Consider the following 22,115-nt stretch of genomic DNA (forward strand, 5'->3'; position numbering starts at 1 on the left):
CCCCATTTTGACTAGTGTCGGTGTCCTGGGGCTCCCACCGTGGTAATGCTATGCTTTCAATAAAGCCAAAGCTTTCACTCGCTGAGTGTTGTGCCTCTTCCCTGAGAGATCTGAAGCTGCTTTTTGCGCATAACACGCAGGTTGTCCCCCTGCAGCCCATGGATGTCCATGGTGGAGTCGATATCCACTCTGCAGCCCGTGGAGGACCCCATGACAGAGCAGGTGGATGTGCCCTGAAGGAAGCTGTGACCCCATGGAGAGCCTGCACAGGAGCAGGCTCCTGGCAGGAACTGTGACCCCGTGGAGAGGAGCCCACGCCAGAGCAGGTTTTCTGGCAGAACCTGCGGTCCTGTGGGGGACCCATGCTGGAGCAGTCCGTTCCTGAAGGACTGCACCCTGTGGAAAGGACCCATGCTGGAGCAGTTCTTGAAGAACTGTAGCCTGTGGGGAGGACCCATGCTGTAGAAGGTCATGAAGGACTGCCTCCCATGGGAGGGTCCCCACGCTGGAGCAGGGGAAGAGCATGAGGAGGAAGGAGTGGCAGAGAGGAAGTGTTATGGACTGACCACAATCCTCATTTCCTGTCCCCCTGTGCCCCTCAGGGGGGGAAGGAGGTAGAAGAGTTGGGAGTGAAGTTGAGCCCGGGAAGAAGGGAGGGGTGGGGGGAAGGTGGATTTTTTTAGATTTGTTCTGTCCTGCTCTGTTTAATTGGCAATAAATTAATTTTCCCCAAGTCAAGTTTGTTTTGCCCGTGACAGTAATCGGTAAGTAATCTCCCTGTCCTTATCTCGACCCATGAACTTTTTCATCTTATTTTCTCACCCTGTTTTGCTGAGAAGGGGGAGTGAGAGAGCAGCTTGGTGGGCACCTGGCAGCCAGCCAAGGTGTCGTGGTTTAACCCCAGCCAGCAATTAAGCACCGCACAGCCGCTCGCTCACCCCCCCCCCACCACTGGGATGGGGGAGAGAATAGGAAAAAAAAAAAAGTAAAACTCATGGGTTGAGATAAAGACAGTTTAATAGGACAGAAAAGGAAGGGAAAATAATAATAATAATAGAACATACACAAGTGATGCACAATACAATTGCTCACTACCCACTGACCGGTGCCCAGCCAATCCCCGAGCCGTGGTGCCCCCCGGCCAACTCCCCCCAGTTTATATACTGGGCATGACATCAGATGGTATGGAATATCCCTTTGGCCAGTTTGGGTCAGCTGTCCTGGCTGTGTCCCCTCCCAGCTTCTTGTGCCCCTCCAGCCTCCGCTGGCAGGGCAGTATGAGAAGCTGAAAAGTCCTTGACTGAGTATAAACACTGCTTAGCAACAACTAAAACATCAGTGTGTTATCAACATTATTCTCATCCTAAATCCAAAACACAGCACTGTACCAGCTACTAAGAAGAAAATTAACTTTACTCCAGCCGAAACCAGGACACAAGGTTAACCCACCACACCCCCTTTTTCTTTTAAAGGGCTGGTGCGGGCCTTTCCTCCGGGGTCGTGACACAACTCTCCTTCTTTTAAGGCTTTTTCTTTCAATATAATCAAGTCCTGAGCCTTCCTGATTTGCCCGTGTTTTCAACTTATCTGTGACAACCTTGGAAACATTACTAAACGTGTTGTTTTGCAATATCTTGAGCAGCACTTATAATGTGTGGCTTAACAATTTCCAAGCCCCTTTTCACAAGCAGAATGGCTTTTCTAAACAGGCTACAGAATATACCTCCAGCACCCACACCATACATCACAGCAGTGCTTTGAAAAACAGGGAGACCATTGCCAGCCTGGGCTCTATAGTAATTCATGTACAAGGATGGATCCCTGTAATTTTTTACCACTACCATTTTGGTGTGGTTTCTTAAAATATCACAGGCTTCCAGGGCTGAAGATGTAGCTTCATAATCACACTTCCAAAGCAAAATGAGACATGCTTGCTCTGGTCAGTCTTTATTTCAATGCTGATCATGTTGATGTGGTGACAGCTTACCGGCACATAGTGTGGCTTATCATGTCACTGTGACAATCTTGTTATTATCATCAGTCAGAACACAGCACAATAATGGAACCGCAAAGTCCCCAAATCCATGTACAGACTGAGCAAGTCAAACCCTCTGGTGATGTCCGCCTGTAATTTATTGTCAATTAAAATAGATCTGCATAGTGAGAAACAAAGCTCCTCCAAAATAAAACACCTTCCTCCCCACCACCCCTCTTTCCCAGGCTCAACTTCACTCCTTCATTCCTGATTCCTCTACCCACCCCCCCTAAGTGGCACAGGGGAGATGAGAAGGTTACAGTCAATACATAGTAGTTCCTCTCTGCTGCTCCTTCCTCACACTTTTCCCCCTGCTCCAGTGTGGGTCCTTCCATGGCCTACAGTCTCATCAGGAACAACTTGCTCCAGCATGGGCTCTCCATGGGCCACGATTCTTTCAGGAAACATCCAACTGCTCTGACGTGGTGTAGCACGAGAAGCAGATGCGAATCCCTCAGGGACGAGGCACGACACTCAGCAAGTGGAAGTTTTGGCTTTATTCAAAGTGTAGCGTTTCCACGGTGGGAGCCCCAGGCGCCGATGCTAATAGAAAAAGGGGAAAACCCGATGCAGCGGAGCTCCGCTCGTGGCAAGGCTCAAGGGAAAGCACCACAGGGACAGATAATAAACATAAGCTGATATTAAACATACATGTGCAATGTCTTGTTTCTTTCATTAACGAATTTGATGACGTAATACATATCCTGTTGTCTGAGTTCCAGGATCCGCATCTGGCCACCTCGCTGGTGCCCCATACAAGGGTGCGGGTGGCTCCATCAAGATAAGATGTACTTTGGACTCTCCATGTTTGGCTGGAGGAAGTGAACTATTCTCGGTTAACGTGACAAAGTCTTCTCACACCCTACACGTGGGGTCCTCCATGGGCTGCAATGTGGATATCTGCTCCAGCATGGTGTCTTCCACAGGCTGCAGGGGAAATAACTGCTCCAGTGCCTGGAGCACCTCCTCTCCCTACTTCTCTGACCCTGGTGCTCACGCTGCTGTTTCTCCATCTCTCCCCCCCCCCGTCCAGCATTCTTGCCCTTTCCTTATGTTTTCAAAAAGGCACCACCAACTTCACCCATTGGCTCAGCTTTGGCCTGTGGCGGGTCTGTTTTGGAGCCAGCTGAAACCTGCTGTGTCTGGCACAAGGAAGCCCCTGATCTCTTCTCACAGAGGCCACCCCTGCAGGCTCCCCCACCACCAAAACCTTGCTACATACACCCAATACACTGCCACAAAGGGAACTTTCTTAGCAGCAACACCCGAAAAAGCCCCCAAAATATGTGCCGGATCCCCAGTTGTAGAAAAAGCGTAAGGCTTTTCATCCCTTTTGAGCTTTGTTTTCCTTATGACAAGGTCATAGACCAGGCCCACTGCTGGGGAGTTGACGGCTGAAGCTTTACTGTGTGGATTAATAAGATGGTTCATACATTGGCTGATTGCAACAGACGCCAGAACAGTGCGAGGAGCACCGACAGCAAGCAGCTGTGGGACACACAAGGGATACACGTGGACAAGTAGAGGCTTGTCTGAACAGGGGCTGTTCCCCAAGCAACTGACCCCAGACCTGCTGATTGGAAGAGACAGCAAGGGGCAGAGCCTGCACCAGGCAGCGCAGGGGATTTAAGCAAGCAAAAACAATCAGCCCAGCTGATTGCAACAGACAAGCATATATATTTCCCAGCGGGCAGGCATGCGGTAGTGGGCAGGCTGTGTGTGGCAGCGTGGTGACCACCTGGCAAAAAGCAGTGTCCTCTGCTTCTCCTGAGCTTCTAGCACCTGGTAGAACCAATGCAGCAACACAGACAGAGCTCCTGTTCAAGCATGTGACCTCCCAGGTTTCTGGCTGTGGGATGTATGAAGGGATATTCCTAGAGGTGGAAAGTGATTGCAAGCAAGACTGTGGGAGGTGTGACCAGATTGATGAACTGCTCTGCTTGGCGGCCGAGCTGCAGAAGGAGGTGGGCAGACTGAGGAGTATTCAGGATACTGATCAGGATTGATCAGTGGAGCTGTACTCTGCCATCTATGATGCATAGAAGCCAACTCAGCGTGGCCACTATGGAGGCAGGTCCTGGATCTGCTTTGTGCCAGGAGGAAGGCAGTGTCACAAGGGATAAGGAGGGGTGGAAGAAGGTTACAGCATGGAGCGGTAAGAGATACCCCTCCTTACCCTCTAAGATACCCTTACAGAACAGGTATGAAGCCCTGGGTATGGTAGATGAAGCGCATAATGAGAAAGAGGAGGAACCTGCACAAGCAGTCTTGCCAAGATCAGAGAGACCAACCCCTCACAACAAAACCTGCGTTAAGACCAGTGCCAAGAAGAAACAATGGCGAGTTATGATCATTGGTGATTCCCTCCTGTGCAGAACGGAAGCACCCGTTTGCAGACTGGACCCTCTTTACAGGGAAGTTTGCTGCCTCCCTGGGGCCCAAATTAGGGACGTCACTACAAGACTGAAGAGCCTAGTTCAACCTTCAGACTACTATCCATTCCTGCTCTTTCACGTGGGTACAAATGATGTCGCAACAAAAAGTCTGAGGTCAATCAAAAGAGATTACAGAGCCCTGGGAAGAAAGCTAAAAAATTCAGGAGCACAGGTAGTGTTTTCCTCAGTCCTCCCAGTAATGGGAGGAGACTTTGGAAGAAACAGGTGAGCCCAGGATATCAATACCTGGCCTCCACCAAAACTTTGGGTTTTTAAACCATGGAAGAGCCTTTGAGACCCAAGGTATACTGGGGCCTGATGGGATCCACCTGTCCCAATGGGGAAAACGCATCTTTGGGTGTAAGCTGGAGGGACTGATCAAGAGAGCTTTAAACTAGAATCGATGGGGAAAGGGATACCAACAGGATTGCAGTAGGTAAGCCAAGGGTTGGCATGGCATCGCCTGAGGGTGGCAATGCTAGTGGGAACATTTACACTGCTCCTGGGAGCATGGAGGGCTCAGGAGCATATCTGAAATGCTTGTACACCAATGCACGCGGTATGAGAAACAAACAGGATGAACTGGAAGCGTTGGTCAGTTCCCAGAGCTATGATATCATTGGCATTAGTGAGACTTGGTGGAATGAGTCCCACGATTGGAGTGCTGGGATGGAGGGCTACAGGCTGTTCAGGAGGGATAGGCAGGGCAGGCGAGGTGGAGGTGTCGCACTATATGTAAGGGAGAGGTTTGATTGTACAGCCCTTACAGTTAGTGATGATGTGGTTGAGAGCCTCTGGGTGAGGATTAGGGGGATGGAAAACAAAGGAGATGTCGTAGTAGGTGTCTACTACCGATCACCCAGCCAGGATGTAAGCACTGATGAGTTATTCTGTAGGCAATTAGGAGAAATCTCTGGATCGGTAGCCCTTGTCCTTATGGGAGATTTCAACTTCCCAGACATCAACTGGGAATATCATACTGCTGTGACGAGCAGGTCTTGGAAATTCTTGAAGTTTGTGGGAGATATAGATAACTTCTTGGCACAGGTATTCAGTGAGCCAACTAGGAAAGATGCCCTCCTAGACTTGCTATTTGTGAAAAGAGAAGGACTCGTGGGGGATGTGATGGTAGGTGGCTGTCTTGGCCACAGTGGTCACGAAATGGTTGAGTTCAAAATTTTCAGTGTAATGAGAAAAAAGGACAGCAGAGTTGCTACCCTGGACTTCTGGAGAGCAAACTTTAAGCTATTCAGGGAGCTAGTTAGCAGAGTCTCCTGGGAATCTCCTTTTGAGGGCTTAGGAGTCCACGAGTGCTGGTCAGTCTTTAAGAACCACCTTTTAGAAGCACAGGAGCAGGTGATTCCACTGTGTCATCAGTCAAGCAAGTGGGACAGAAGACCAGCTTGGCTGAACAGGGAACTCCTTGTGGAGCTCAAGAGGAAAAAGAAATTGTATGATCTCTGGAAGCAAGGTCAGGCTTTGCAGGAAGATTACAGAGCTGTGGTTCATATATGCAGGGAGAAGACATGAAAGGCCAAAGCTCACTTAGAGTTGAAACTGGCCAGTGTTGTGTCAGACAACAAGAAGGGCTTTTTTAAGTACATTAATAGCAAGAGGAGGTCTAAGGAAAACATTGGACCAATACTTGTTGAAGAGGGTCACCTGACTAATAGGGATGAAGGAAAAGTGGAGACATTCAATGCTTTTTTTTGCCTCAGTCTTTAATAATACTGATAGACCTTGGGCTGCCCAGTCCCCTGAGTCGGAGGGCCACGAGTGTGGGAACAGTGACTTTCCATTTGTGGACACTGAAATTGTAAGGGACCAGCTGTATCAGCTGAATGTTCACAAGTCCATGGGGCCTGATGGGATTCATCCCAGAGTACTGAAGGAGCTAGCAGATGTTATGGCAGGACCCCTCTCGATCATCTACCAAAGGTCTTGGGAGTCTGGGGAGGACCTGCTGGCTGGAAGCTAGCCAATGTTATTCCAATCTACAAAAAGGGTGTGAGGGAAGACCCAGGAAACTACAGACCTGTTACTCTAACCTCAATACCTGGAAAAATCATGGAGAAGATCATACTGGGTGCTATTGAAAGGCATTTAAAGAACAATGCAATCATCAGGCATGGTCAACGTGGGTTCATGAAGGGAAAGTCCTGTCTAACTAATTTGATATCCTTCTATGATAAGGTCACCTGCCTAGTGGATGAAGGGAAGGTGGTGGATGTAGTTTTTCTGGATTTTAGTGAGGCTTTTGATACTGCCCTTCACAGCATCCTTCTGGACAAGTTGTCCAACTGTGAGATGAGCAGGTACACGGTGTGCCGGGTGAAGAATTAGCTGAATGTCAGGGCTCAAAGGGTTGACAGGCTCAAACAAGAAGGCAAATATTAAAACAGCACCTTTCCTCCCCTCTTTCCCAGGCTCAACTTCACTCCTCTATGCCCCCGAGTGGCACAGAGGGGCTTGGGGGGGAGGGGAGTTATGGTCATTACACAACGGTTTCTCTCTCTGCCGCTCCTTCCTTCTAACACTTTTCCCCTGTTCCTGCATGTGTTCCCCATGGACTGTAGTCCTTCAGGAAAAACTCTGCTCCAGTATGGATTCTCCATGGGCCACAGTTTCCATCAGGAAAATATCTGCTCCGGCATGGGTCCTCCACAGCCTGCAGTGAATATCTGTTCCAGTGCAAAGAAGCACCCCCTCCTCCTCCTTCTCTGACCTCTGCTGTTTCTCACTGTTTTTTTCCCTCCTCTTCTGCCTGTCCAGCATTTTTTGCCCTTTCTTAATGTGGTGGGTTAACCTCAGCTAGCTGCCAGGTGCCCAACCAAGCTTCTAAAACTTGCTGGCAAAAGTATCAGAATAGATGGAAGCTGAACTTTCAAGACTGAAGAGTAATTACACTGGAGAACTTCCTTGAGAAGTTGATGGATTTTCAGTACATTGGCTCTTCAAAAAGATGTTTGGTTTTTTTAATAGATGTGCTTAAATTCAGGTTCTGTGAGAAAGTCTGCAAGCTGTGGGTGTCAATGGTTAAGCTGGATTGAGCTGAGGCTCTTTTCTGAGTTTAGACTCTGTCTAGTCTGTCCCCTTCCTCCCCCACATCTTAGGGAGCAATGACTGTCTGAGTGGTCCTCTGAATACATGCAGTACTTGCAGCTCTTGTTAAGACAATGCTTATAATCAAGTCCATGTTCGGAGCTTCAGTCACCTGCAGAGGGGGATCAGGAAAGACATTTTAACTCTTAAGGACCAGCTGACTACATGCCTTCTGCTTCTTCCAATCTAGCATGCTGGTCATAACTGGAAGAAGTTGCAGAGCAGCGTGGATCCACCAGTCCTCTGCTGTGCTTAGCTGTTGTGTGATGCCCTGTGCCCAGAAGCACACTGTTCACACAAGGACTGCCTTTTGGGGTGCTGCGACACCCCTGCTCATCTCAGGCTTAGGCATTGCCTGTCCTGCTCCAGCTGTTACCAGTGCCTAAACTGCCACCCTGCCAGCTCTTCTGCACAGACAGCAGGACCTGAGGAGTAGTTTGTCAAAAAAGGGAAGTGGGGAGAGCAGGAGGGAAGAGGGTGAGGCAAGAGGAGGGCAAGGCGCTGGCTGGGGCAGGATGCAGGGTCCATACCACTTTCCTTCAGGGTGACGTGAGCCGCCAGCTGCCATGGGGTGCATGCAGCAGTAGGGGAGGCTGGGGATGGAGATGTTAGAAGTTAAATGGCCTTCTTTCCCACCACTTTCTTTTACTTTTCCTGCTTGCTAAGTCTACTTGTACAAAATTCATCAGCCCAAACCTACTCTTGAAACTCTTTCTCTTTTTTGTGTAAATTGTATACTCAGTCATGCTGATCTCATCTACTGGCTGTCACATCTGCAGGATAAGCCAATTGTAGTTCCCCAGTGTGCTGGTTTTGGCTGGGGTAGAGTTAATTTTCTTCACAGTAGCTAGTATGAGGCTATGTTTTGGATTTGTGCTGAAAACAGTGTTGATGATAACACAGGGATGTTTTAGTTATTGCTGAGCAGTGCTTACACAGGGTCAAGGCCTTTTCTGCTCCTCACACCACCCTACCAGCAAGGAGGCTGGGAGTGCACAAGAAGTTGGGAGGGGACACAGCTGGGACAGCTGACCCCAACTGACCAAAGGGATATTCCATACCATATGACGTCATGCTCAGCATATAAAGCTGGGGGAAGAAGAAGGAAGGGGAGGACGTTCGGAGTTATGGTGTTTGTCTTCCCAAGTAACTGTTACGCATGATGGAGCGCTGCTTTGCTGGAGATGGTGGAACACCTGCCTGCCAATGGGAAGTAGTGAATGAATTCCTTCTTTTGCTTTGCTTGAGCACGCAGATTTGCTTTACCTGTTAAACTGTCTTTATCTCAACCCATGCATTTTCTCACTTTTACCCTTCCGATTCTCTCCCCCATCCCACTGTGGGGAGAGTGAGCAAGCGGCTGTGTGGGTGTGGTGGGTTGACCCTGGCTGGATGCCAAGTGCCCACCAAAGCCACTCTATCACTCCCCCTCCTCAACAAAACAGGAGGGAGAAAATATGACAAAAGGCTCATGGGTCGAGATAAGGACAGGGAGATCACTCAGCAATTACCATCATGGGCAAAACAGACTCAACTTGGGGAAAAAAATTAATTTAATTTATTACTAGTCAAATCAGAGCAGGATAATGAGAAATAAAACCAAATCTTAAAACACCTTCCCCCCACCCCTCCCTTCTTCCCAGGCTTAACTTTACTTCCAAGTTCTCTACCTCCTCCCCCTGAGCGGCACAGGGGGACGGGGAATGGGGGTTTGGGTCAGTTCATCACATGTTGTTTCTGCCGCTCCTTCCTCCTCAGGGGGAGGACTCCTCACACTCTTCCCCTGCTCCAGCATGGGGTCCCTCCCACGGGAGACAGTCCTTCACAAACTTCTCCAATGTGAGTCCTTCCCACAGGCTACAGTTCTTCACAAACTGCTCCAGCATGGGCCCCTTCCATGGGGTGCAGTCCTTCAGGAACAGACTGCTCCAGTGTGGGTCCCCCCACGAGGTCACAAGTCCTGCCAGAAAACCTGCTCCAGCATGGGCTCCTCTCTCTCCACAGGTCCACAGGTCCTGCCAGGAGCCTGCTCCAGCGCAGGGTCTCCACGGGGTCACAGCCTCCTTCGGGCACATCCACTTGCTCCAGCGTGGGGTCCTCCATGAGCTGCAGGTGGATATCTGCTCCACTGTAGACCCCCATGGGCTGCAGTGGGACAGCCTGCTTCTCCATGGTCTTCACCACGGGCTGCAGGGGAATCTCTGCTCTGGCGCCTGGACCACCTCCTCCCCCTCCTTCTTCCCTGACCTTGGTGTCTGCAGAGTTGTTCCTCTCACATATTCTCACTCTTCTCTTCTGTGGCTGCAATTGCTGCTGCGCAGTAACTTTTTCTCCTTCTTAAATATGTTATCACAGAGGCGCTACCACTGTTGCTGATTGGCTCGGCCTTGGCCAGCAGCAGGTCCGTCTTGGAGCCAGCTGGCATTGGCTCTATCGGACATATGGGAAGCTTCTAGCAGCTTCTCACAGAAGCCACCCCTGTAGCCCCCCTGCTACCAAAACCTTGCCACGCAAGTCCAATACAGTGGGGCTTAGCTTCCTACTGGGGTTAAACTACGATACTAGTGGCCTACAAGATCGTAACACGTACCTTATGCATAATTTTATTTTCCTATGTTCAAGTTTGAAAAAAAATCTGTGTTAAATTTTGTTCTTGCTCCATCTGAATGTTACCTCATGTCGTGGTTTAACCCCAGTCAGCAACTAAGCACCACGCAGCCGCTTCCCCTTCCCCCTCCCAGTGGGGTGAGGAGGAGGAAAAAGAAAAAAAAGTAAAACTCGTGGGTTGAGATAAGAACAGTTTAATAACTAAAGTAAAATATAATACTCACAATAGTAATAATGAAATATAATAATAATGATAGTAATGAAAAGGAATATAACAAAAAAGGAAGGGGGGAAGGGAAAAAAAAAACAGTGATGCACAATGCAATTGCTCACCACCCACTGACCGATGCCCAGTTAGTTCCCGAGCCGTGATCCGTGCCTCCCGGCCAACTCCCCCCTGTTTATATACTGGGCATGACGTTCCATGGTATGGAATACCCCTTTGGCTAGTTCAGGTCAGCTCTCCTGGCTATGCTCCCTCCCAGCTTCTTGCACACCTGCTTGCTGGCAGAGCATGGGAAACTGAAAAGTCCTTGGCTTAAGATAAGTGCTACTTAGCAACAACTAAAACATCAGAGTGTTATCAACATCATTCTCACACTAAATCCAAAACACAGCACTGTACCAGCTACTAAGAAGAGAGTTAACTCTGTCCCAGCCGAAACCAGGACAATATCCACCCCTTATTCTATACCATTTACGTTATGCCCAGATCCCACACTTTCCAATACATTTCCAATTAATCACCATCACCTTTCCTGTCTTTTAATATATACATATAGATATCATTCCTGCGGTCTATGGGCCATCTCTATCAAATGTCTGTTGAGTTCATTCAGTCCATGACTTTGAGCTCCATCTGTCGTAACAGTCTGTCTGGGCAGGAGGGATGATGCAAAGTCTGCTCAGTCGGCAGAACAGGATTGGGCTTTGGTGTGATGTGGCAGGCAGGTGACATTGGGCGCAGCAGGAGGATGGTGTGTGGTGTCGGATTGTTGCATGCTGCAGTCAGTCCTGGTTCCATCACTACTGCACTTCACTCGGTTTTGTCAAAGTTCATTCTTCATTAATCTATTGGCTGTTCTCACCTAAAATCAAATCCCCTTGAGGCACACATCGGACTTCCCCATCCTTCCGCATCACCCACCAAGTGCACCCAGGCCCTTGAGCAAAAGCAATCCCACGAATGGGTTTGCCTTTGCCTGAGGCAGGAGTAACCCAAACTGTTTTTCCTAGCATATTTTTCATGTGCACTACAGGGACTTTATCCCCTTCTACAGTACGTAAAAGTTCTGATTGGGCAGGGCCAGCCCGATTGACAGATCCTCTAGTGTTGACTAACCAGGTGGCCTTTGCTAGATGTGTATCCCAATGTTTGAAGGTCCCACCACCCATTGCTCTCAATGTAGTCTTTAACAAACCATTGTATCGCTCGATTTTCCCAGAGGCGGGTGCATGATAGGGGATGTGATACACCCACTCAATGCCATGCTCTTTGGCCCAGGTGTCTATGAGGTTGTTCCGGAAATGAGTCCTGTTGTCTGACTCCATTCTTTCTGGGGTTCCATGTCGCCATAAGATTTGCTTCTCAAGGCCCAGGATAGTGTTCCAGGCAGTGGCATGGGGCACGGGATATGTTTCCAGCCAGCCGGTGGTTGCTTCCACCATTGTAAGCACATGGTGCTTACCTTGATGGGTTTGTGGGAGTGTGATATAGTCAATCTGCCAGGCCTCCCCTTATTTGTATTTCAGCCATCGTCCTCCATACCAAAGAGGCTTTAACCACTTGGCTTGCTTAATTGCAGCGCATGTTTCACATTCATGGATAACCTGTGCGATAGTGTCCATGGTCAGGTCCACCCCTCAATCGCGAGCCCATCTATATGTTGCATCTCTTCCCTGATGGCCTGAGGTGTCATGGGCCCACCAAGCCAGAAATAATTCCCCCTTATGCTGCCAGTCCAGATCTACCTGAGCTACTTCAATCCTAGCAGCCTTGTCTACCTGCTGGTTGTTTTGATGTTCTTCAGTGGCCCGGCTCTTAGGTACGTGGGCATCTACATGATGTACTTTCACAACCAGGTTCTCTAGCCGGGCAGCAATATCTTGCCACAATGCAGCAGCCCAGATGGGTTTACCTCTGCGTTGCCAGTTACTCCGCTTCCATTGCTGCACCCACCCCCACAGAGCATTTGCCACCATCCATGAGTCAGTATAGAGATAAAGTATTGGCCATTTTTCTCGTTCAGCAATGTCTAAAGCCAGCTGGATGGCTTTCACCTCTGCAAACTGACTCGATTCACCTTCTCCTTCTGCAGTTTCTGCAACTTGTCGTATAGGACTCCATACAGCAGCCTTCCACCTCCGATGCTTTCCTACAATGTGACAGGACCCATCAGTGAACAGGGCATATTGCCTCTCATTTTCTGGCAGTTTATTATACAGTGGTGCCTCTTCAGCACGCATCACCTCCTCCTCTGGTGATATTCCAAAATCTTTGCCTTCTGGCCAGTCTGTGATCACTTCCAGAATTCCTGGGCGACTGGGATTTCCTATTCGACTTCATTGTGTGATCAGTGCAACCCACTTACTCCATGTAGCATTGGTTGCATGATGTGTAGAAGGGACCTTCCCTTTGAACATCCAGCCCAGCACCGGCAGTCGGGGTGCTAAGAGGAGCTGTGTTTCAGTACCAACCACTTCTGAAGCAGCTCAAACTCCTTCATATGCTGCTAATACCTCCTTTTCAGGTGGAGTATAGCGGGCCTCGGATCCTCAATATCCCCGACTCCAAAACCCTAGAGGTCGACCTCGGGTCTCCCCAGGCGCTTTCTGCCAGAGACTCCAGGTAGGGCCATTCTCCCCGGCTGCGGTGTAGAGCACATTTTGAACATCTGGTCCTGCCCGGACCGGCCCAAGGGCTACTGCATGAACTATCTCCCGTTTAATCTGTTCAAAGGCTTGTTGTTGTTCAGGGCCCCATTTAAAATTATTCCTCTTCCGGGTCACTTGATAGAGAGGGCTTACAATCAGACTATAATTTGGAATATGCATTCTCCAAAAACCCACAACACCTAAGAAAGCTTGCGTTTCCTGTTTACTAGTGGGTGGAGACATAGCTGCTATTTTGTTGATCACATCCATTGGGATGTGATGACGTCCATCTTGCCATTTTATTCCTAAAAACTGGATCTCCTGTGCGGGTCCCTTCACCTTACTCTGTTTTATGGCAAAACCGGCTTTCAGAAGGATTTGGATTATTTTCTCCCCTTTCTCAAAAACTTCTTCTGCTGTGTTGCCCCATACGATGATGTCATCAATGTACTGCAGGTGTTCTGGAGCTTCACCTTTTTCCAGTGCATTTTGGATCAGTCCATGGCAAATGGTGGGGCTGTGTTTCCACCCCTGGGGCAGTAGATTCCAGGTGTAGTGGACGCCCCTCCAAGTGAAAGCAAACTGTGGCCGGCACTCTGCTGCCAAAGGGATTGAGAAAAATGCATTAGCGATATCAATTGTGGCGTACCACTTGGCTGCTTTTGACTCCAGTTCATATTGAAGTTCTAGCATGTCTGGCACAGCAGCACTCAGTGGTGGTGTGACTTCATTCAGGCCACGATAGTCGGCCAGGACACCTCATGCGATGCAATAATTTAATATTTTCTCTATTTGCTTTTTTGTGTCTTAGAATAGTTTGTTATCCATGTCAAGGAATAGCAGGAGTTGGTAAAGAATGTCTACAATTCCTTGGTACCTTTCATGAGCTTTATCTCTAGTTTTAGTATTGCTGTGACTTTTTTCCCCCTTTTCCATCTCTATAAACATGGTATCCGTCTGTATCTGTGACTATTCCAGGGGACCTTCAAGAGCATAGTGAAGTGACATTTATTTAAGCCCCTTCAGCTGAATACAGAATTGTCATATGGTTAAGAACAACCATGTAGAAAATTGAGAGGGTGACTCTGGGCACAAGTTGGTGGGAGACAACTCCCCACCACTGTGTTTATAATCTGGGGCTTACTGCATACAGCAGAATCACCAGCTTGCACTGGAAGAGCCTGTAAGCTGCATACAGGTCAAGATCTATAGGCTAGCTGTCCCTGCTCTAGATAGTGCACTGTGGCACCTTTGTAGATACTCTTACATAGCTCAGTTTTAACCTGACTTTTCCCTTTCAACTAAATATTTCACTTTTTTTATTGCACATTGGAAATAATTATTTCCAAAAACCTTTGCTCTATAAGTACATAATTCCAATAGCATGCTTTGGTGACAGCAAAAGAAAATGGAATTTCCAAGTATACATAATATATGTATGTGAGTAGTACAGGGACAACTTTTAGCCAACTTAAGAAGTGACAAGTCCCCTACCCCCAGCTTCTGGTGAAATACCTGCTTCTGCAGACAGCCAGTTGTACCATTTGCTCCGGATGTCACGCCCCTCTTTCGGTCACATGGTCTGTTGTGATTGGCTGGAAGTATCCATTACCCCACGAGCCGCGAGCGTGGGGGGGAGATTTTTTCAGTCTTAGCCTCAGTGAGCGTAGTGGACTGCATCGTATTCTGAGCCTTGTTGTTTCTCCTTGCTGCGTGTAGGAGTTCCACCCCCCTGGACTGCAGGTAGGAGGTGGGGGTGGTGTCGGTGTCGGTGTCGGTTCGCTGAGCCGCTGGGGTTGTAGTTCGGGCTCCGCGGCGGGCTCTGCCTATGTCTGCTGGAGCGCGGGCGACGGGTGGCCTGGGAGGGTGGCCCTCGGGAGGGGCCGTGGGCAGCCGGGCAGATTTTAGCGTATCGTGCGGCTGGCCAAGGCGCTGCGGGGGCCGGCGAGGGCCTGGCGGGAAAGGTGCTGTGCGGTGGGACTGAAGGGCGGTGGGCGGGTGCTGCGAAGCGCCAGTAGGCGGTGTTGCGGAGTGGCGGCAGCGGGGCGCCCAGCATTGTTCGCGAAGGTCGTGTGAGGGCTGCGTCCCCCGTGGGGCCCGCCAGGGCGGTGCGATTAAATCACCCAGATGTGCGGCTCAGAGTGTGTGTGTGCTTCTCTGCTGTTGGGCCGCGGGCAGGCGGGTGCGCGTGTACTGGCTGGGCCGCGGGCGCGGCGTTAACTGCAGATTTCCTGTCACGTCAGGGTGCTGAGTGCAGGAAGCTGGCGATCCGCTTAGCGCAGCGTTACGCTTCCGCGTGCGGTGGGGGTGGGATGTGCTCGCGCTTGGCGCTTCAGCAGGAGACGGTAATGCTGCTGCCCCCTCGTAACGCAGCTGAGCGCCACGGCAGGGCTGGCAGCTTCCGCCAGCTGCTCCTTGTCTTTAAAGTCGTTTCTCGAATAGATCTCGATCGCTCCGGGCCCGTGCCGTGAGACCAGGCAGCAGCGGGCAGGAGGCGTCTGAAATACAGTTATGTGGGGCAGGGGGTGCAGGGTAGGTAGCAGATATGTTCTTCACGTGGCTGAGCAGCTGTCCTCTCACAGCTGCATGGTGCTTCTCGAGCCCTTGCAGCACCTGGGGCTTTTATGTAGACAGGATTTTCCCCTGCAGCATAGAGATCCTGATATATATGTTTTCACTTTCCTTTTCTCTGAGTAGAGTTCCTATCTCTGTACTCACTATTGTAGTGTCGTCAGCAAGACAGGAATGAATTTAGTGAACTCTTTTCCTGTCACAGTGGGAGGGTCTGCAGGCCTGTTTTGCCCTGTGTTCTCTCTCTCAGACCCACATTTTCTTCTCCTCCTATAAATGCTTTAAAATATAATGGAAATAAGAATTAGGCAGTGAAGAGCAGAGCAGTGAAACTGTTGTGGCAAATCTAGGAGAGAAAAAAAAGGTATTAATTCTGATACCTTTGTGCAGAAACCTTGGGAATTTTTATGTAAATCCTTAAGCTTGTAGTTAGATTGATCAAGTGTATTTTTTGCACCAGCTATTGTTAACAGTCTAAACTGGTGGGAAAGCTAGAATTAACATGTTAGCACCTGTATCTGTTCATAATTGCTTAATTCTTTTAAGTTGCAACTTACAACCAACAGCAGTCCCAATTATGCCATTCTTAATACTGTTATACAAGTGCTAAACGTGACTAAACCTTAATATTCAGTCTAATAGTAACAAGGTGTACTAGTGCCCAGCTTTCTATGGGTAATTTTATATTGCACTGTAGTAAAAGGTGGTGGTTTTTGGTTTGGGTTTCTTGTGGGGTTTTTTGGGTGGATTTTGTTGGGTTTTTTTGGTTTGTGTTTTTTTTTTTTTTTAGTGAAAGGTAAATGGAGGGTCAAAGCTCTGTTTAAATGTCAGTTATATCATCCATGATACTCACAGATTGCATTTGTGCACTCTAACGTACATTAAAATGTTACTTTACAGAATATGAAGCTTGCTAAGTGGTTTTGGTTTATTGGCAGGTTTCTTTTGCGTATTAAGATATTGGGGAGGGGGTGTCTCTGAACAGTTAAAGTACTGATGTTTCAAGTGTCCTACAGCTATGTAGGAAAATAGTCTCAGGTCTTACTTTTTCTTATCTAGTTATTATTTATATGCAATTTTATGTAGAGTTCTACCTGACATAAGTGAGAGTGCATGTGTACCTGTTGCACAGAAAATAGCAAATAATGTATATTAGTAGATGTTTTTTGTGAACACGTCTTGGCTTGTTACAGTGTCTGTCTAGAGTGATGCTGTACATCACTGTACATACATGCTTGCATAGCTGCATGTAGAAATGAATTAATGTCAGAAGACTGCAGTTAAGCAGATCTCAGTAGGAATGATGGAGAAGGTCTGTGATGGGAGAATGACTTGCTGCTTCTACCAGTAGTTGGCTGCCTTCTGACATTGCTCTGAATACAGTAGAACTCTTTGGAACATTCCCATAAAGAGGTGCAAGGAGTAGAGATGTGCAGCGTTGATTTCTCCCCCCCCCCCTCCTTTTCCCCTGTTTTTTCCCTTATTGAAAGCTTCTCTTCCCACCACCCAACTTAATGTTGCTGCTGTTGGTATATTTTGAAACATATTCTGTCTTACGTGGTATGTTGGTGTTTTGGGGATTTTTTGGTTTTGTTGTTTTTGAGAGAGTGGTTATGAGGATGGAGGAGGGGGTGGTACTTGCAGTGACTCTGAAATTGAGGGAAGTGGACAATGGCTGTGTGATCACTGAAATTAAATTCTTGTATGACTGTACTGGCATTGTAGCATGGCTTTCTTTATAATCTCTTCATCTTTGACCAGCCATTTCCTGCCTGTCTTGCCACCAGGCTTGCATAATCAGATGCAAATGCAATATATTATGGTAAATTCAGATGAACTGAGTATTTCTGGTCAATGTTTAGCCAGTCATTGGAAGTGTTCAAGGTCAGGTTGGATGGGGCTTTGAGCAACCTGATCTAGTGAATGATGTCCCTGCCCATGGCAGGGGGGTTGGACTAGATGATCTTTGAAGGTCCCTTCCAACCCAAACGACTCTAACTCTGTTTTATCTTGGCACTACTTAGAAGTGTAAATCGTATTTATTATATTTGAGTGAGCTGTTGGACTTCTATTAATGTTTGTCCCATACTGGCATTGCATGTAAACAAACACTAATTTTTAGGTAGCTTTTAAGTATGGGGAGGGACATTTGTAGAAGGAGGCAGAGAGTAAAACTTGAAAGGACATTATATTACATAGTTTTAGTAAGCTTGAGGAAGTGACCTTCTGAAGTGTGGATGGTGTAAGTGAAGTGAGACACACCTTTCCAAGAAACAGTACCTGCTGCAGATTATATCTTTGCGTGGCGAGGTTTTGGTAGCAGGGGGGCTACAAGGGTAGCTTCTGTGAGAAGATGCCAGAAGCTTCCCCTGTGTCCGATAGAGCCAATGCCAGCCGGCTCCAAGAGGGACCCACTGCTGGCCAAGGCTAAGCCAATCAGCGACGGTGGTAGCGCCTCTGTGATAACATATTTAAGAAGGGGAAAAAACTGCTGTGCAACAGCAGCCAGAAGAGAGGAGTGAGAATATGTGAGAGAAACAACTCTGCAGACACCAAGGTCAGGGAAGAAGGAGGGGGAGGAGGTGCTCCAGGCGCCGGAGCAGAGATTCCCCTGCAGCCTGTGGTGAAGACCATGGTGAGGCAGGCTGTCCCACTGCAGCCCATGAAGGACCACAGTGGAGCAGATATCCACCCTGCAGCCCATGGAGGACCCCATGCCGGAGCAGGTGGATGTGCCCGAAGGAGGCTGTGACCCCGTGGAGAGCCCGTGCTGGAGCAGGTTTGCTGGCAGGACCTGTGGACCCTGTGGAAAGGACCCATGCTGGAGTAGTTTGTGGAGGACTATCTCCTGTGGGTGGGACCCTGTGCTGGAGCAGGGGAAGAGTGTGAGGAGGAAGGAGCGGCAAAGGCAATGTGTGATGAACTGGTCGCAACCCCCATTCCCCATCCCCCTGTGCCACTCGGGGGGAGGAGACAGAGAAATCGGGAGTGAAGCTGAGCCCGGGAAGAAGGGAGGGGTGGGGGGAAGGTGTTTTTAAGATATGGTTCTTATTTCTCGTTATCCTACTCTGATTTGATTGGCAATAAATTAAATTAATTTCCCCAAGTCGAGTCTGTTTTGCCCGTGACAGTACTTGCTGAGTGATCTCCCTTATCTCGACCTATGAGCCTTTTGTCATATTTTCTCTCCCCTGTCCAGTTGAGGAGGGGAAGTGATAGAGCGGCTTGTTGGGCACCCGGTGTCTAGCCAAGGTTAACCCACCACAGTCACATTAAGACAAAGAACTAGTTATTTCAAGTGCTTCAGTTGGGGGACACACCCACAAAACCCTCCCAAAAAAAACCCCAAAGTAAACTGTGTTGATTAAACATGATATTTTTTCCTAATAACTTCAAGAGTAGGTCTTATTTAAAAATAGTGTCTGTCTTTGAATAGCTGTCCCTAGAAAAAGGCTGAGTATAATATAGCTTTTGTTTAGGTTGATAGTTTCAAAATAATCTCTGCAGATCTGTATTTTCAGGCATGACAACATAATTTACTACTGAACATGTTTCTTGTCCAACATAAAAGCAGTGAAGACCTTTATTGCTATTAGCATTTAGTTTTTAAAGAAAAAAAAAAAAGCAGTATTTATTCAATGAAATCTGTAATACATTAAAACTCTAGCTTTCTCCTTCTGTCTTTATTTAATAAAGTTAATTGAATATTTTCTTACAAGTCAGTTTTTTTTTTTTCAAGTCAACTATCCTGAAACTGGAGAGATGACTTCGAAAGTTAAACTTAATTTTCAGTTGATGAGAAGATGAAAGTAAAGGATGTGGAAAAATAAAATGCAATAATAATGAAAAACAATTCAAAACTTACTGTTTTGAATTGTTACTAACTAGAGAAACAAAATGTTTTGCTTTTACACTATGTATCAACTTTTTACATGTGTCCTAGTTTAGTGATGAGTAATAGCAAATGGCTATCTTGATGTTGGTTAGGAGCATCAACTTAGTAATGTAGTGGGGAGGCAAAATGTTCATATATGATGGTTCTGGCCCACCAGAAGTCACTCCCCTCTTCTGGTCATGTCATCTGTTGTGATTGGCTGGCAGGACCAGCCACCCCTACCAGTTTACCCAGAAATACATCAGGCTAGGAAAACCCCCTAAATGTGCAGGGGACTGCTATTTTGTTAAATGTCATAATCCATGTGTTTTCATACTGCTCTGTGATTTGCTGACGGCCATTTCTTGACACTGTCATACCCATGTGTTCTTAGACAGCCCTGTGATTGGCTGGCAGAACTAGCCATCCCTACCAGTGTACCCAGAAGCATGACAGAAAAGGAAGCCCCCCACTTTTGACAACGTCACTCCTCACGTGTTTTCACACTGCTTTGTGATTGGCTGACTGCTATTTTTGAGAGTCATACCCACATATTCTCAGATCTCCCTCTGATTGGCTGCATATAAAAATATATACAATAGATGGAATATGAACATATTTGCACACTCCTTATATATTTCTACATATTTTTAAGTAGATATTTATATGTAGATGCACTATTTTTAATATACTTATGTGTGTATATACACAATTATAAAGATATAGAAATTGTATATTTGTAAAAGCATAGGTATAAAATGTCTAAAACATTCTTTAATAAGAGCTAATGGCATGAGTAATTAAAGTTTAAATGTGAATAGAAAGTAATTAAACAAAAGTAAAAGGCAGGTTTGGGGTCCCCCACTTGAAAAGGCTACAGAACAAGCCCTAACATGTCTGGGGTGGGGACTTCATGAGGCTGGAGGGGCACCAAAAGGATGGAGGGGGAATGGACGAGTCTGGATGTGCCCAAAGGCTACAAACCTCTCCTAGGAGGCCCATCAAGGGACCCCCTGGGAGAACCCTGTCATGCAAAGAAGAGACCAATCCTTTCAGCTGGATTGAGAGGCCTCTGCATCTGGGCCCAGCCCAACAGGATGACCATGCAGTGTTACTGGGGCAAACTTTGGGCTTTGTGTGGTCCCGCAGGGCGCAGGCAACGCTGTTCATGAAAATGGATAGCCAGAACAAAATGTGAACTTTAGAAGAACACGTGCATGGAGACAGTAAGGAAAAGACCCTAAGGGATTCATTAAAAAGACCATGTGAACCAGAAGAACTGGCCGATGGGCCCATGAATTGCAAACTAGATTTTGAGACGAGTATCACATAGAGGGTGGGTGATGGTGATGGGGGAGCTCTCTTTGCCCATGATTGGGGGATCTTGCAGCTACCTGTGAGACCATTATGGGGTGCAGGCTGGTGCTATATGTCTTTCCTTGTCCTTAGGTTGATGATAACCTTACGGAACATATCAAATGGCTCCAGCTGACTGAGGAGGGAGAAGTCAACTTGTACTATTATCTATTTGTGTTTTTGTCTGGGCCTATAGCAGCTGAAGAAAGGAGAAAGGGCATAGAAGTGACAGCGATGTTCGGGGGGTGGGGGGGGAAGGAAAAATCCTGGAGAAGTCTTGAATGCAACCAATTCCCCTCATACCTTGTTAACAAAGTTTCTTTGTACTTGAGTTAAACTGATTGTCCAGTATTTCCTTTCATACATGTGTGTAGTAGCAGCATGTCGGTAGACATGTCTACAACGCCTCTTCTGTTAAGAGATTTACTGTGCTCCTGGGGAGGTGGGAAGCTTTGGGGGTATAAATCGCCTTTTTGAAGCTGCTAAAAGGCAAATGGCTGATCTGAACAGAAGCCAAATGGCAACCTGGCTTGCAAACCAGGACACTTGCAGCTTATACCAGGAGGCAAGAAAGCACTTAAAAAGAAGCAAGATGATTGTGGCAGAGGTGGAAGCACAATGGCAAGCAGACTTGGTGGCTATGCAAACCAAACACAATAATGGCGTTAAGTACATCTTAGTGGTGATATGTAGGGATTGATTCACAGACTCTGGTGCGGGTAAAACCAAAGACCTTTATTGCTTACAAGTTTGTGCTTATATAGATTCATTAGCTGTCCACGCGCTCCGGCTTGTTCCTTGATTAGTTAATACTTTCTGTTCACGCGCCGCGGCTAAGCTTCTGATTGGTGCTGTCGAGCAAGACACACGTCTTCTGGCTTCAGTCCCATATCTGTTTTCCAAGTTATTTCAGTCTTCAGCTTCTTTTCTGCGCGCCTGCTTTATCACTTATTTACTCCCTTATTCTATGTCTTTCAAGGCTATGTCTAATTGTTCAAGGCTGCTCGCAACACTCCCTGTGAATCCCACAGTTCCCCCTTTTTGTTTTTCTACCCAAAATGCAGTGTTTACCATCCTCTGCAGGGCCCTTTGCAGACAGGATAGCAAACACGGAATGATGAGAAGGAGGCCACAAATAGCACACAATAAAATTAGCCCAATTTTTATCAAACCTTTAAGCCAATCATTAATTCCCCAGTTACTAAAAAGATTTTCTATCCAACCCCATCCATCATCAACTTGTAGCTTTTTAACTCCCTCT

The 22,115-nt window shown here is 47.5% G+C and overlaps 1 protein-coding gene across 1 annotated transcript in view; it reads left to right on the forward strand.

Moving 5' to 3' along the window:
- Positions 1–22,115, forward strand: part of LOC127028482 (macrophage immunometabolism regulator-like) — a 50,356-nt gene that overhangs the window by 604 nt on the left and 27,637 nt on the right. The window lies entirely within an intron of this gene.

Source organism: Gymnogyps californianus, unplaced genomic scaffold (assembly GCF_018139145.2).
Source record: "Gymnogyps californianus isolate 813 unplaced genomic scaffold, ASM1813914v2 HiC_scaffold_33, whole genome shotgun sequence".
Taxonomy (NCBI): Eukaryota; Metazoa; Chordata; class Aves; order Accipitriformes; family Cathartidae; genus Gymnogyps; species Gymnogyps californianus.